Raw genomic sequence first — 12,626 nt, 5'->3', positions numbered from 1 at the left:
GACCCGGACAGCTTTTTAATCCTGAATCGGTGAACATGCTAGCCAGCCAATGACAAATTGAGCAAGGGACAGATGGCAACTGATGCGTTCATTTCACTCCATTACATTGGCTTGGCAGGACAAAACAGTTGTGCTCGATTAAAAACGTAGGAAATGCCGCAAGCTATGTTCTGTTCAATCTAGGCCTGCTAGCCAGCCAAGTTACGTGTGCATTCTTACATGATCAGACTGGCACCGTGAGAGGCATAGTCATGGGTGTGGCTGAAGGATTCCCAGTGCACCATGGACAGCGGCACTGTCTGCAGCACAGTGGACAGCGGCACTCAGTTCAGCACTGTGGAAGGCTGCACTACCTTCAGCACCAGGCCAGCCGAAGACAGCACAACAGCTCTGCTCACCCAACACACCTGTGCAGGATTACTAATCAGCACACCTTCAAGGCATTCCCTAATCAACTGACTGGCACAAGAGTGCAGGCTGGACCTCACTCAAGTGGAGCAGTGTGGAAGACACAGCCAGAGCGTGCCTACTCGACTACTTCAACTGTGGTTCACTCGCCTTCCACAGACTCTGCCAGTGACGCCACACCGCCACCGGCGCAAGAGATTACAGGTGGCTGCCATCTTTAACCACCCTCTCGCTTGGTTTGTGGACTAGAGTGCTAGAGACACTAAAAGCTCAAGTAAAAGCATCTGAAACTTGAACTCTTTTGCTGTGTGTTTACTCATTGCTGCTTGTATAGTCGGGCACACCCCACTCTGCCTGACAATCGGTCAATACATTCATGCAGTGTCTGTTTACCTAATGTTAGTTAACTTTCTTCTAGTCACTTTCCACTCCTGTGTTTCACCATTGCATATAAGAACATGTTTTGAATAACGAAATTATCAATTAAAAGTCAATCTGACCACTTAAGGCTATGAATGTGCAAAACTGTTTAGAAAACATTGCACATTAACACAGGTAGTTGTTATTCTCAGGAAATTAAACCAACACTGAAATGTGAACAATGAATGTGAACAGAGGTTCATTTCTCCCCCGTTGGCCTGATGTTTCTACTCTGTTCTCCTCAGGTTGAAGCACATCCCACCTCATCATCCAGACAGATGGAAAGAACTTGGGAACCTCCCATCCACCAGGAAAATCACCCTATCCCAGGTGTTTAGTCAGGAGTTTATTCAGCCATGTGTAACATCACTGTAGAAGTAAATCCACACGTTAGTCTCTATCATGCAGAATTGTGAACTCATTGGAACATTTGATGCCCATTCTAAAATACAGACGTGGGGGATTACTGCCCTGTGTACAAGTCTTTACTCCTGCACAGCACAAACACAATGTTCGACTAGTCATGGTCTACAATTTAGATCACCATTAGTTGAATGAGGTGTTAATGAAGGGCTGGAACAAAAGCCAGTAAACTCCTATCCTGTGTATAAAAAAAAACTGTGACAAATGTTGATGTTTCCCCACTATTCTGGTTTTGAGTCTTGGGTATCTGGGGGCTGCAATTCATCTGTCTAATCCCCTGCAAGGAGAAGAAAGACATTCATAATATTACAATGGTGTATGCATTTAATTGAATATATATTCCTGTTTGACTTGCACCCATATAATTCAATTAGACATACTCTCCTTTATAATATCCTAGTGTTTGTTTTGTATCCAATGCATTTAGCTTACATTAGGATGAAGTAGCCTAGGCCTTCTAATCTAGTTAGTTTGTATCATATTGCCTATCATTGAGGTGAATATAATATAAGGTGAATATAAAACCGTGCTATCTTGCACGTCAGTGTCACATTATATGCATAGGTGTTGTAGTTGTATGAAAGTATCATAATGCAAGCCTGCCATTTGGAAATAAAACACCAGCAGTCCTAATGTAATATTAGTTTCACAGTGAAACAACACTATTCTGGATATTTATCATTCTTAAACAGTAAGCAAATGTATGTTTTTTTGTTGCTTCAGCCTCTGTACAATGCATGAAATCTTACCTGCAATTTGCGAGTGGTGGACCCCACATAAAATGATTCTGGTCGGTATCAGCTTAATTCACTAACCAACAGGTACTGAGAAAATCAATTCAGTTACTTGTTTACTAGTTGCTCACGCTGCGACATTGGATACAATGTAAACAGACGTATCTAGCTCGCATAAAAGCTAGCTTTGTTGACGCCAGCTGCGTGATGATGCTGGTTCCTGTTATTGTTAAGAGGTCACGCAGAAGTACATTTCAATGTAACAGATTTTAAGCGCTCTGTGTTCTTCCATGTTACACAGTATGCTCTCTAAGACGTTCTTGGAAGATCACCTTTGAAAGAATGGGAGAAAACAGAACGAAAGTGCGCATATTGGAACACTGCCACTAGCATGTTTCTGAAGTCTGTCAGAAGTTCCCGAAAAGTATTAGACATCTCTGTGCAATCATGGACAAGGGAAGAAGAGAGGATAGGAGGAGGAGGGTGGCACCTCAGATCCTTCCATCTCTGCATCTTTCACCACTGTCCACCTCACTTTTCAAGTCTCCTTGAAACTTCACAGGATGGGCACATACAGTGCTATTGCAACAGCAGCATCATAAATATATACAGTGAGCTCCAAAGGCATCGGGACAGTGACACTTTGCTGTTGTTTTGGCTCTGTACTCCAGCACTTTGGATTTGAAATGATAGAATGACTATGTTAAAGTGCGGACTGGCAGCTTTTCATCCATATTACAGCACTTTTTGTACATATTGTAGTTTTTAGAAGTATTGGGAAAAATTCACTTAATATGTGTATTAAAAGTAGTAAAAAGTGTAGTATTTGGGCCCATATTCCTAGCATGCATTGATTACATCAAGCTTGTGACTCTACAAACTTATTGGAAGCATTTACTGTTTGTTTTTCGCTTGTGTTTAAAATTGTTTTGTGCCCAATAGAAATTAATGGTAAATAATGAATTTTGGAGACACTTTTATTATAAATAAGAATAAAATGTGTTTCTAAATACTTCTACATTCATGTGGATGCTACCATGATTACGGACAATCCTGAGAAAATCAATTCAGTTACTTGTTTACTAGTTAGTGTAAAAGACCCAGAAATGACAATAAGTGAGAAATATCATACCCCCCCCAAAAATGAAAACCTCCCCTGTAATTATAATAGAGGTTAGCATGTCTTGGGGGTATGTTATTTGTGAGTCTAACTTTCTCACGTTTCATTCAGGACTATCCGTAATCATGGTAGCCTCCACATTAATGTTAGATATGTTTAGTCACTGTCCAAACAGTTTGGAGCTCATTGTATGTCTACTCGGACGTGAGATGTAAGATGTCCATACAGGCTCTCTCAAGTCATCTATCTTAAAGGTAGACTCAACGAAATGACCCTGCCACGAGCAGCACCGCAGACATTGAAATGTCACACACAGTATCTGTGAATGTGCATGGGTTCGCTTCACGCTCTTACAGCGTGGTAGCTACGGGACCAAAACAGCAGAGAAGTTGAGCCTCACTATGACCCACTATGGTGTTTACTTTCTGCATCTACGCCATATCGCCGAGTCTACCTTTAAAGATTATTAATTCATGATTGTCAACGCTCACTCATTGTTATTCTCTTCTGGTTTTGGGGGCATTGATAATATATTATTTTCATCTAAGGACCTTGACAGAAAGCGCTTCAACAAAGATGCATTATGTTCTTAATACATATTTGAAATGGAAATAGAAAAGACAGAAATGGGGTTGGTGGGTTTTTCAAGTAGCACTAATCAAACCTATTGTTCTTCAAGTGTGAAAAGGATGTGACGGAACAGTGACCGGTTTAGTTTATTGAGTTCTAAGTAAAGAAAATCCCATTTTATTTTCAGTCTTGATGTTTTTCGCTCCATATTTGATAGGAAGGGATTTCTAATAATGATGCTATCATTAGGTTATTTAACTCAAAATGAAAGTTATTTGTTCTCTCTCTCTCAGACCAACTAGAGGATGAAGTGAGAGAGAGAGAGAGAAAGAGCAAGAGAGAGAGAAGAAAAAGTGAAAGAGAAAAAAGGAGCTCCATAAAACAGACTCTCTGGCTCCTCTCCAAGACGAGGTGCACTGTGTGTATATGGCTACATGAGAGGCTGAGAGGCCAGCTCTATAATTCCTGAATGATTAAGCAGAAACACAGGATCATAGGAGTAATTGACAACTGGCTGGGCCGAGGGTTTGGTGCTTTGTTGTTCCATTTCCCACAATTCTCATGGACCTGGAGGAACCCAAAAGACCCAGAGAGTGAGAGAGAGAAAGAGAGAGAGAGAGAGCAGCCTTGCACTCAGGTCTAGATTTGGGTTTAAGTTCAGATAAAGCCTCTGAAGTCATGTGACCAGACCTGTTGGAGCATCATGTCTGTGAATGTGCAATGCTGTTAGATGATCTAGAGGATTGTATTCAGAGTTCATGTCGACCATTCTGAGCCAATCACACGCCTCCTTCCAAAGATCAAGTCGTAATTGCACATTATCGACTTCTAACCACATTGGTGGGAAATAATTGTTGATAAATGGACAAGACAGCACTAAAGAATCATTCCCATTCCATTATATTCTAACAAGACTGTAGAGAATTGAAATAAAGTAATGTTCACATGACAGGAATGTCTATACTGCAAGCAAAGGTGATTATATGGTGTTCCCTACAGAGCACACAGATTACAATCATTATCCAAAACACCAGTCCTGCTCTGCTCTTTCTCACTCTCTTCTCAGGATGTCCAATCATCTTTTTCTTAGACTCAACCATCTGTTTACTTACTATGACTGTGATATGTGGTTGTCCCACCTAGCTATCCTAAGATGAATGCATTAACAGTAAGTCGCTCTGTGACTAAAATGTAAATGTACATGTACTTTCAACTGAAAGTGGAAAAAGTACTGTTTGACAGATTCACAAACACAAAAAGTAACCTGTATACAGCCATTTACTGGCAATTAATCACATACACATACAGTTGAAGTGGGAAGTTTACATACACTTAGGTTGGAGTCATTAACCTCTACGGGCCACGGGGGCAGTATTGAGAATTTTGAAAGAAATATGTGCCCATTTTTAACTGCCTCCTACACCAACTCAGAAGCTAGGATATGCATATTATTAACACATTCGGATAGAAAACACTCTGAATTTTCTAAAACAGTTTGAATGGTGTCTGTAAGTATAACAAAACTCATATTGCAGGCAAAAACCTGTGAAAAATAGATTAAAAAAAAAGAGAATTTTGTGACTGTACTATTTAGTGTCATTGTTTTAAAGATACCACAGTGAGAAAGGATTCAGTTCGCAACTCCTACTGCTTCCACTAGATGTCAACGATCTTTAGAAAGTTGTTTGAAGCATCTGTGATAAATACACACCGAATTAGAAAGCTTACAAGTTGACACGTCATCACTTCATTTTTTGCGCCTGCGCATGAATCTGAGAAGAGTGCCTTTGTCATTATAGTTTATTCTAGACACTTGATAGGTTGTGTGAAAATATTACTGATGTTTACTGATGTTTCACGTTAAAAATGGAACAAAAGATTAGTGCTAAACAACGTTTGACATGTTTAAACAAACGTAAATAGATTATTTACTAGGTTTTCTTTAGTTTTTCGACGTGACTTTACACTGCCCACCTCATTTTGTGGGAGCCTACTGAACGCTAACTATTTGGACATAAATTATGAACTTTGTCAAAAGAAACCACATTTGTTCTGGACCTGGGATCTCTGGCAGCGCCTTCTGATGGAGATAATCAAAGGTAAGGGGATATTTAGAATGTTATTATCGATATTAGATGATGCTAATGCTAACGGTATAGCTTAGCTTAGCTTAGCATATAGCTTATTGTTGTTAGCATAGTACCCAGTTTATACAAAATGTGATTTCCCAGTAAAGTTATTTTGAGATCTGGCCCTTCGGTAGCAATTACGAGATGATAATATATTATTCTTTGAATGACAATATTATAATTTACCAATGTTTTCGAATAGTAATTCCGTGATTTGTAATGCTGGATTCACTGGGTGCATTCGAGCCGAAAAAAATTCTGAATTTCACCGCGACTGTAAATGCTGTTTTTGGATATAAATATGAACTTGATGGAACTAAAAATGCATGTATTGTATAACATAATGTCCTATGAGTGTCATCTGATGCAGATTGTCAAAGGTAAGTGCATAATTCTAGCTAGTTTTCTGTCTGTTGATGCCCTTCTTTGAATTGGCTAAACATTACACGCAGCTATTGTCAATGTACTCTCCTCACATAACCTAACTTTATGCATTCTCCGTAATGCCTCTGAAAATCGGACAGCGTGGTTAGATTTAGGAGATATATCTTTCAAATGGAGGAAAATAGTTGATTATTTGATTTTTTGAAATGATTACTCTTGCAGTTTTGAATTCCCCGCCATGGTCACATGACAATGAATCCCAATACCGGGATAAGATCGGGATAAGATCCTCAACAGGTTAAAACTCTCCACAAATGTCTTGTTAACAAACTATAGTTTTGGCAAGTCGGTTAGGACATCTACTTTGTGCATGACACAAGTCATTTTTCCAACAATTCTTTACAGACAGATTACTTCACTTATAATTCACTGTATCACAATTCCAGTGGGTCAGAAGTTTACATACACTAAGTTGACTGTGCCTTTGAACAGCTTAGAAAATTCCAGAAAATAATGTCATGGCTTTAGAAGCTTCTGATAGGCTAATTGACATCATTTGAGTCAATTGGAGGTGTACCTGTGGACGTTGTCACGTCCTGGCCAGTATATAAGGTTAATTGTTTTGTAGTTTGGTCAGGGCGTGGCAGAGGGTATTTGTTTTATGTGGTTCAGGGTGGTGTGTTTGTTCAAAGGGGGGTTTGATTTAGTATTTCCGGGGTTTTTGGTTGATGTTCTATGTTTATGTATTTCTATGTGTAGTCTGGTGAGTGTGTTTCTATGTTGTGCTGATTGGGGTTGGGACTCTCAGTTGAAGGCAGGTGTTGTCTATCTGCCTTTAACTGAGAGTCCCATATATTAGGGTGTGTTTGTGTTTGTTATTGGTGGGTGATTGTTCTGTGTTCAGCCCTAGGCTTTGCCAGACTGTTTGTGGTTGTTCGCTCGTTCTCGTGTTTTTTTGTTATTTTTTGTACGTTCATTGTTGATAGTTAAATAAAAGTCAAAATGAGCATACACGTACCTGCTGCGTTTTGGTCCTCTTACACCGACGTCAACCGTGACAGACGTATTTCAAGGGCTACCTTCAAACTCAGTGCCTCTTTGCTTGACATCATGGGAAAATCCAAAGAAATCATCCAAGAACTCAGAAAGAAATTGTAGACCTTCACAAGTCTGGTTCATCCTTGGGAGCAATTTCCAAACACCTGAAGGTACCATGGTCATCTGTGCAAACAATAGTATGCAAGTATAAACACCATGGGACCACGCAGCCGTCATACCGCTCATGAAGGAGACGCATTCTGTCTCCTAGAGATGAACATACTTTGGTGTGAAAAGTGCAAATCAATCCCAGAACAACAGCAAAGGACCTTGTGAAGATACTGGAGGAAACAGGTACAAAAGTATCTATATCCACAGTAAAACGAATCCTATATTGACATAACCTGAAAGGCAGCTCAGCAAGGAAGAAGCCACTGCTCCAAAACCGCCATAAAAAAGCCAGACTACGGTTTGCAACTGCACATGGGGACAAAGATCGTACTTTTTGGAGAAATGTCCTCTGGTCTGATGAAACAAAAATAGAACTGTTTGGCCATAATGACCATCATTATGTTTGGAGGAAAAAGGGGGAGGCTTGCAAGCCAAAGAACACCATCCCAACCGTGAAGCACGGGGGTGGCAGCATCACAAAATAGATGGCATCTGAGGTAGGAAAATGATGTGGATATATTGAAGCAACATCTCATGACATCAGTCAGGAAGTTAAAGCTTGGTCTTCCAAATGGGTCTTCCAAATGGACATTGACCCCAAGCATACTTCCAAAGTTGTGGCAAAATGGCTTAAGGACAACAAAGTCAAGGTATTGGAGTGGCCATCACAAAGCCCTGACCTCAATCCTATAGAAAATGTTTGAGCAGAACTAAAAAAGTGTGTACGAGAAAGGAGGCCTACAAACCTGACTCAGTTACACCAGCTCTGCCAGGAGGAATGGGCCAAAATTCACCCAAATTATTGTGGGAAGCTTGTGGAAGGCTAACCAAAATGTTTGACCCAAGTTAAACAATTTAAAGGCAATGCTACTAAATACTAATTGAGTGTATTGAGTGTAACTTCTGACCCACTGGGAATGTGATGAAAGAAATAAAAGCTGAAATAAATCATTCTCTCTACTATTATTCTGACATTTCACATTCTTCAAATAAAGTGGTGATCCTAACTAACCTAAGACAGTGAATTTTTACTAGGATTAAATGTCAGGAATTGTGAAAAACTGAGTTTAAATGTATTTGGCTAAGGTGTATGTAAACCTCCGACTTCAACTGTACCAACAAACATATACACACAGACAAAAACCATTGCATTATTCATCAATCATTTGAGTCCACTTCCAGCAGTTATCCTCACTGTCAGCTTAAGACACCAGCCCTAAACATCGCAATCGGTCCAATATGGAATAACTCTCACAAGAGTGCTATAGAGAGAATGTCCAAGCTGATTCATATGTTTTCATAGCCTTTATCATCCTACAGTAATGGTACATTTGAACTGCTGGGGCTGAGGACAGGACAGCTAATCATTAACCAGTTAGCCACTGCTCTGTTCTGGCTGCTGATCCAGGGCCAGGGAGGATGATAAAGATCCAGAGGACAAGAGGACCAGGGGAGCTGCCAACTTAATGACCCAGAGAGAGGAGCTGATTTACGGGCTCTGTGGCCCCATCGTGGCCCATAGACGTAAGCCCTCCCTCTATTCTCATTTACTGCTGGGGAGAGACGTAGTTCATAAAGAAGAAAACAATGTTAGAAGAGTGATGAAATGTTCCTCTGAGAAAACCAAGACACTCTGCATCACCTCTTGATCGTACATCCTCCAGGCCCATACACAACTCTAAAAAGACAGTACTGTGTGATCTGTTTTTTTGGTATCTTCATCAGAATCTCGTAAGTGGTTGCATATTGTGTATGCAATACAAGGCTCAAAATCAGGCAAAGAACACAGTAAATCATTGATTGATAGAGTCATTTGATCCTGCAAGTCTTCGGCAATGTCTGAAATTCAGAATTCTGAGTGGATGAAAGGGGACAAACACTGTACCCCATGAGGACTACAAACACTTTATCAAGGTATAGAAAGTAGATAGATCTGAACCTGTCTAATCCCTTTAAACCCAGGTGAGTGGTCACATGGTCTACATCCAAACCTACACTGTTCAAAGACATCCACATAAAATCCTCACCTCTATCATAACTCACATGGCCTGGAAACTCCTTGGGTATGGCTAGATGAAGCTATGGAAGCCACTGGGGTGGCTAGATGCAGCGATGGAAGCCACTGGGGTGGCTAGATGCACCGATGGAAGCCACTGGGGTGGCTAGATGAAACTATGGAAGCCACGGGGGTGGCTAGATGCAGCGATGGAAGCCACTAGGTGACTAGATGAAGCTATGGAAGTCACTGGGGTGGCTAGATTAAGCTATGGAAGTCACTGGGGTGGCTAGATGCAGCGATGGAAGCCACTAGGGTGACTAGATGAAGCTATGGAAGTCACTGGGGTGGCTAGATGAAGCTATGGAAGTCACTAGGGTGACTAGATGAAACTATGGAAGTCACTGGGGTGGCTAGATGAAGCTATGGAAGTCACTGGGGTGACTAGATGAAACTATGGAAGTCACTGGGGTGGCTAGATGAAGCAATGGAAGTCACTGGGGTGGGTAGATGAAGCTATGGAAGTCACTGGGGTGACTAGATGAAACTATGGAAGTCACTGGGGTGGCTAGATGAAGCTATGGAAGTCACTGGGGTGACTAGATGAAACTATGGAAGTCACTGGGGTGGCTAGATGAAGCTATGGAAGTCACTGGGGCGGGTAGATGCAGCAAAACGTTCATGGTTGTGTAAGTACAGAACCAATGCTCATCGTTGGTAAGACTCCCTGCGATCCTCCCATCTGGTGTGAATGTCTCCTCTGTGTGATCGGCAAAGGTTCTGCCAGAGGCCCTCTCTCTGTCCCCTGAATGGACAGCGCTGGGCCACATTTTTAAGGCACACTAATGTACCATAGCTGACCGACATAGGCGATGTGGTAATTTACCAGGGAGAATGACGCTCCCTTTAAATTGCCTGGGGGGCAATAACAGACAGAGCCTTTAAGACCGGGGGCGCCTCCAAAATGGCATCCTATTTCCTATATAGTACACATAGGGCTCTGATAAAAGTAATGCACTATAAAGGGAATTGGGTGCCATTTGGGATTTAGCCCTGGACTACAGTTGAGATGAGCCATTAAACTGGGTTTTCTCTCCCTCCATCCTCTCTATATCCTCCCTCCATTTACACTTGAAAAGCGGCTCGTTGTCCTCCTGAACCAAATATCAGCAAACAACAGGGACACACACACACACACGTTAACACAGCCCGCGCTTCACAGGCTTCAGATAGTCCACATAGATCCAGGAGCCAGTGCCAGCCAACTAGGCTCTTCAATAGGGTAGACTTTCTACAGAGTTGGCCCGTGCGCCTCATCATGACAACTGGGTGAGGAAGTTGGCGAGTTGGCGTCTGAAACTTTAGGTGCTCAATGAGCTCAAATCTTCACTGGCCGGGCGGGCATTCTTTCTCCACTCAAAGGAAGCACACCCTCTGGTACTGGAAAAACCTCCATTCCTCAATGCTCACCTTACAGAGACAACTATCTCAATAAAACGCTTTTAGAAGATAAATAACTGATAGCTGCATACAGTACACTTAGCTATTACATAAATCAATTACATAAACTTCCGCATTCTTGGAGAGGAGCAGAGAAGAGAGGAGATATCACAGGCAGTTTTTTTTAAGCACATCACCTCTGAGCTTTGATTCTTTGATTAGCCCACATAGAGCCAATTAGACGAAGCCGAGTTCCTGGTGGACTCCCGCCTGCCGCCAAACACTCATTGTGGGGCGGAGGAGAGAAGAGGGAGAGAGGAAAGAGAGAGGAGAGAGGAGCTGTGGGCAAGAGAACTGGATTTAATAACAGGTTTCACCCTTCCTCTCTCCATCTCTCCATCACCACCACGCTCCTCTTTTCAAAACGTTCCTTTCTGAGTTAGAATAAAGGGATTTTACATAAAAGGCTCCCTGCCTCAGGCACTTTACTACAGGGGCTGTAGAGAAGAAGGGGAGGGTAAAGAGAGAGAGAGAGAGAAGGAATGATAGATGGCTTTGAGCTTCCTACGTTTGGTCTCCACTGGGTCCAACGATCTCAGAGGTATGGGACAAGGGGACGTGTGGGACGCAGTCGGAAACTAAATACTGTCCAATCTAATATACACACGTACCAAACAAAACCAATATCAATCCCAACCCGAAAACTTCTACAAAAGCGTAACAAAAAGTAATGTGTAGGTTAGAGTTTGAAGGGACTTTGTCTAATGAACCCTATACTATAGAAAATACATGATCAGTTTGACGAGGGCAGAAAACAGACATAAAGGACATTCACAGCTGCCTATCAGAATAATAAAGTAGGAAGATATGCCTTTAAGCCAAAGATACATTTCCATTTTAACCCCAAAATGGACAATCAAGTTTTGAACTTGATTCAATTGTAGAAGAAGCGAGGTGTAGTACTCACCAGCTAGTCATCACTGGCACATGGTCCTGTGGCTACAGGGATGGACTGAGAGGGCTGTTCTATCCTTTAGATACCTATTTTTGAGAGAGAGAGAGAGAGAGAGAGAGAGAGAGAGAGAGAGAGAGAAGGGGGAGGGGTGAGTCTTTCAATTCACACTAGTCATTTGCTTCCTTCCCACAAGTAGTGTGCACTGCCACAAAGAACCACTCACACTCTTGTAAACAAACCGCCAAACCGTCAATGGAGGAGAGAGGGCGGACCTGGAACGGCATTTAAACTTGAGTTTATTAGGCTTCATGGGCTCTGAGGGGCTGTGGTGGGCGGGGGGGAGATGGAACTGGGAAGAGATGGATCTCCACCCCAACTAAATCTCCCCAACAAGTCCATTACGGTTCAAATGTTAAACCACATACTGTAGGCTATAATTTAAAGCCTAATTTACTATAGTTTAATTTAAAGACTTCATGAATATATATCTGCCCAAGATCTATACGCTCCAGACAGTTCAATCAAAGTAATTTAGGTTAATATACTTTACAGTTACCATTTGGGCTTTAGGCTTCTGATCAGCAAATTGGAACATAATAGTCTTCTATACGGTTTCTATGGCAACCTCTGTGTTAGGCTTAGACACCCTAGACTCTGGATGTGCATCAGTGAATGCCACTAAGCCAGCACATACCATTTTTGAGAAAGTTCCCGTAGCTAGAATGCGGAGCCATGACGATTGGCGATAAATTGCAGATTGATGCCTGCTTCTCTGCAAGTTCTGAGGACTTAGTTCTAATATCCTTATTAGGGAGAAAACATAACGACAATGTCTGGA

At 41.7% G+C, this 12,626-nt stretch overlaps 1 long non-coding RNA gene across 1 annotated transcript in view; it reads right to left on the bottom strand.

Annotated features, from left to right (window-relative positions):
* The window catches only part of LOC115160944 (uncharacterized), a 67,792-nt gene that overhangs the window by 25,723 nt on the left and 29,443 nt on the right, over positions 1-12,626 (bottom strand). Inside the window, exon 2 of the long non-coding RNA XR_003869141.1 lies at positions 11,801-11,874. This is a non-coding gene — a long non-coding RNA (uncharacterized LOC115160944). The remainder of the gene's footprint in view (positions 1-11,800; positions 11,875-12,626) is intronic.

The sequence above is a fragment of the Salmo trutta genome, chromosome 24 (genome assembly GCF_901001165.1).
Source record: "Salmo trutta chromosome 24, fSalTru1.1, whole genome shotgun sequence".
Lineage (NCBI taxonomy): Eukaryota > Metazoa > Chordata > Actinopteri > Salmoniformes > Salmonidae > Salmo > Salmo trutta.
Note: the sequence above shows the minus strand (reverse complement) of the source record. Positions and strands in the feature narration are given on the sequence as shown.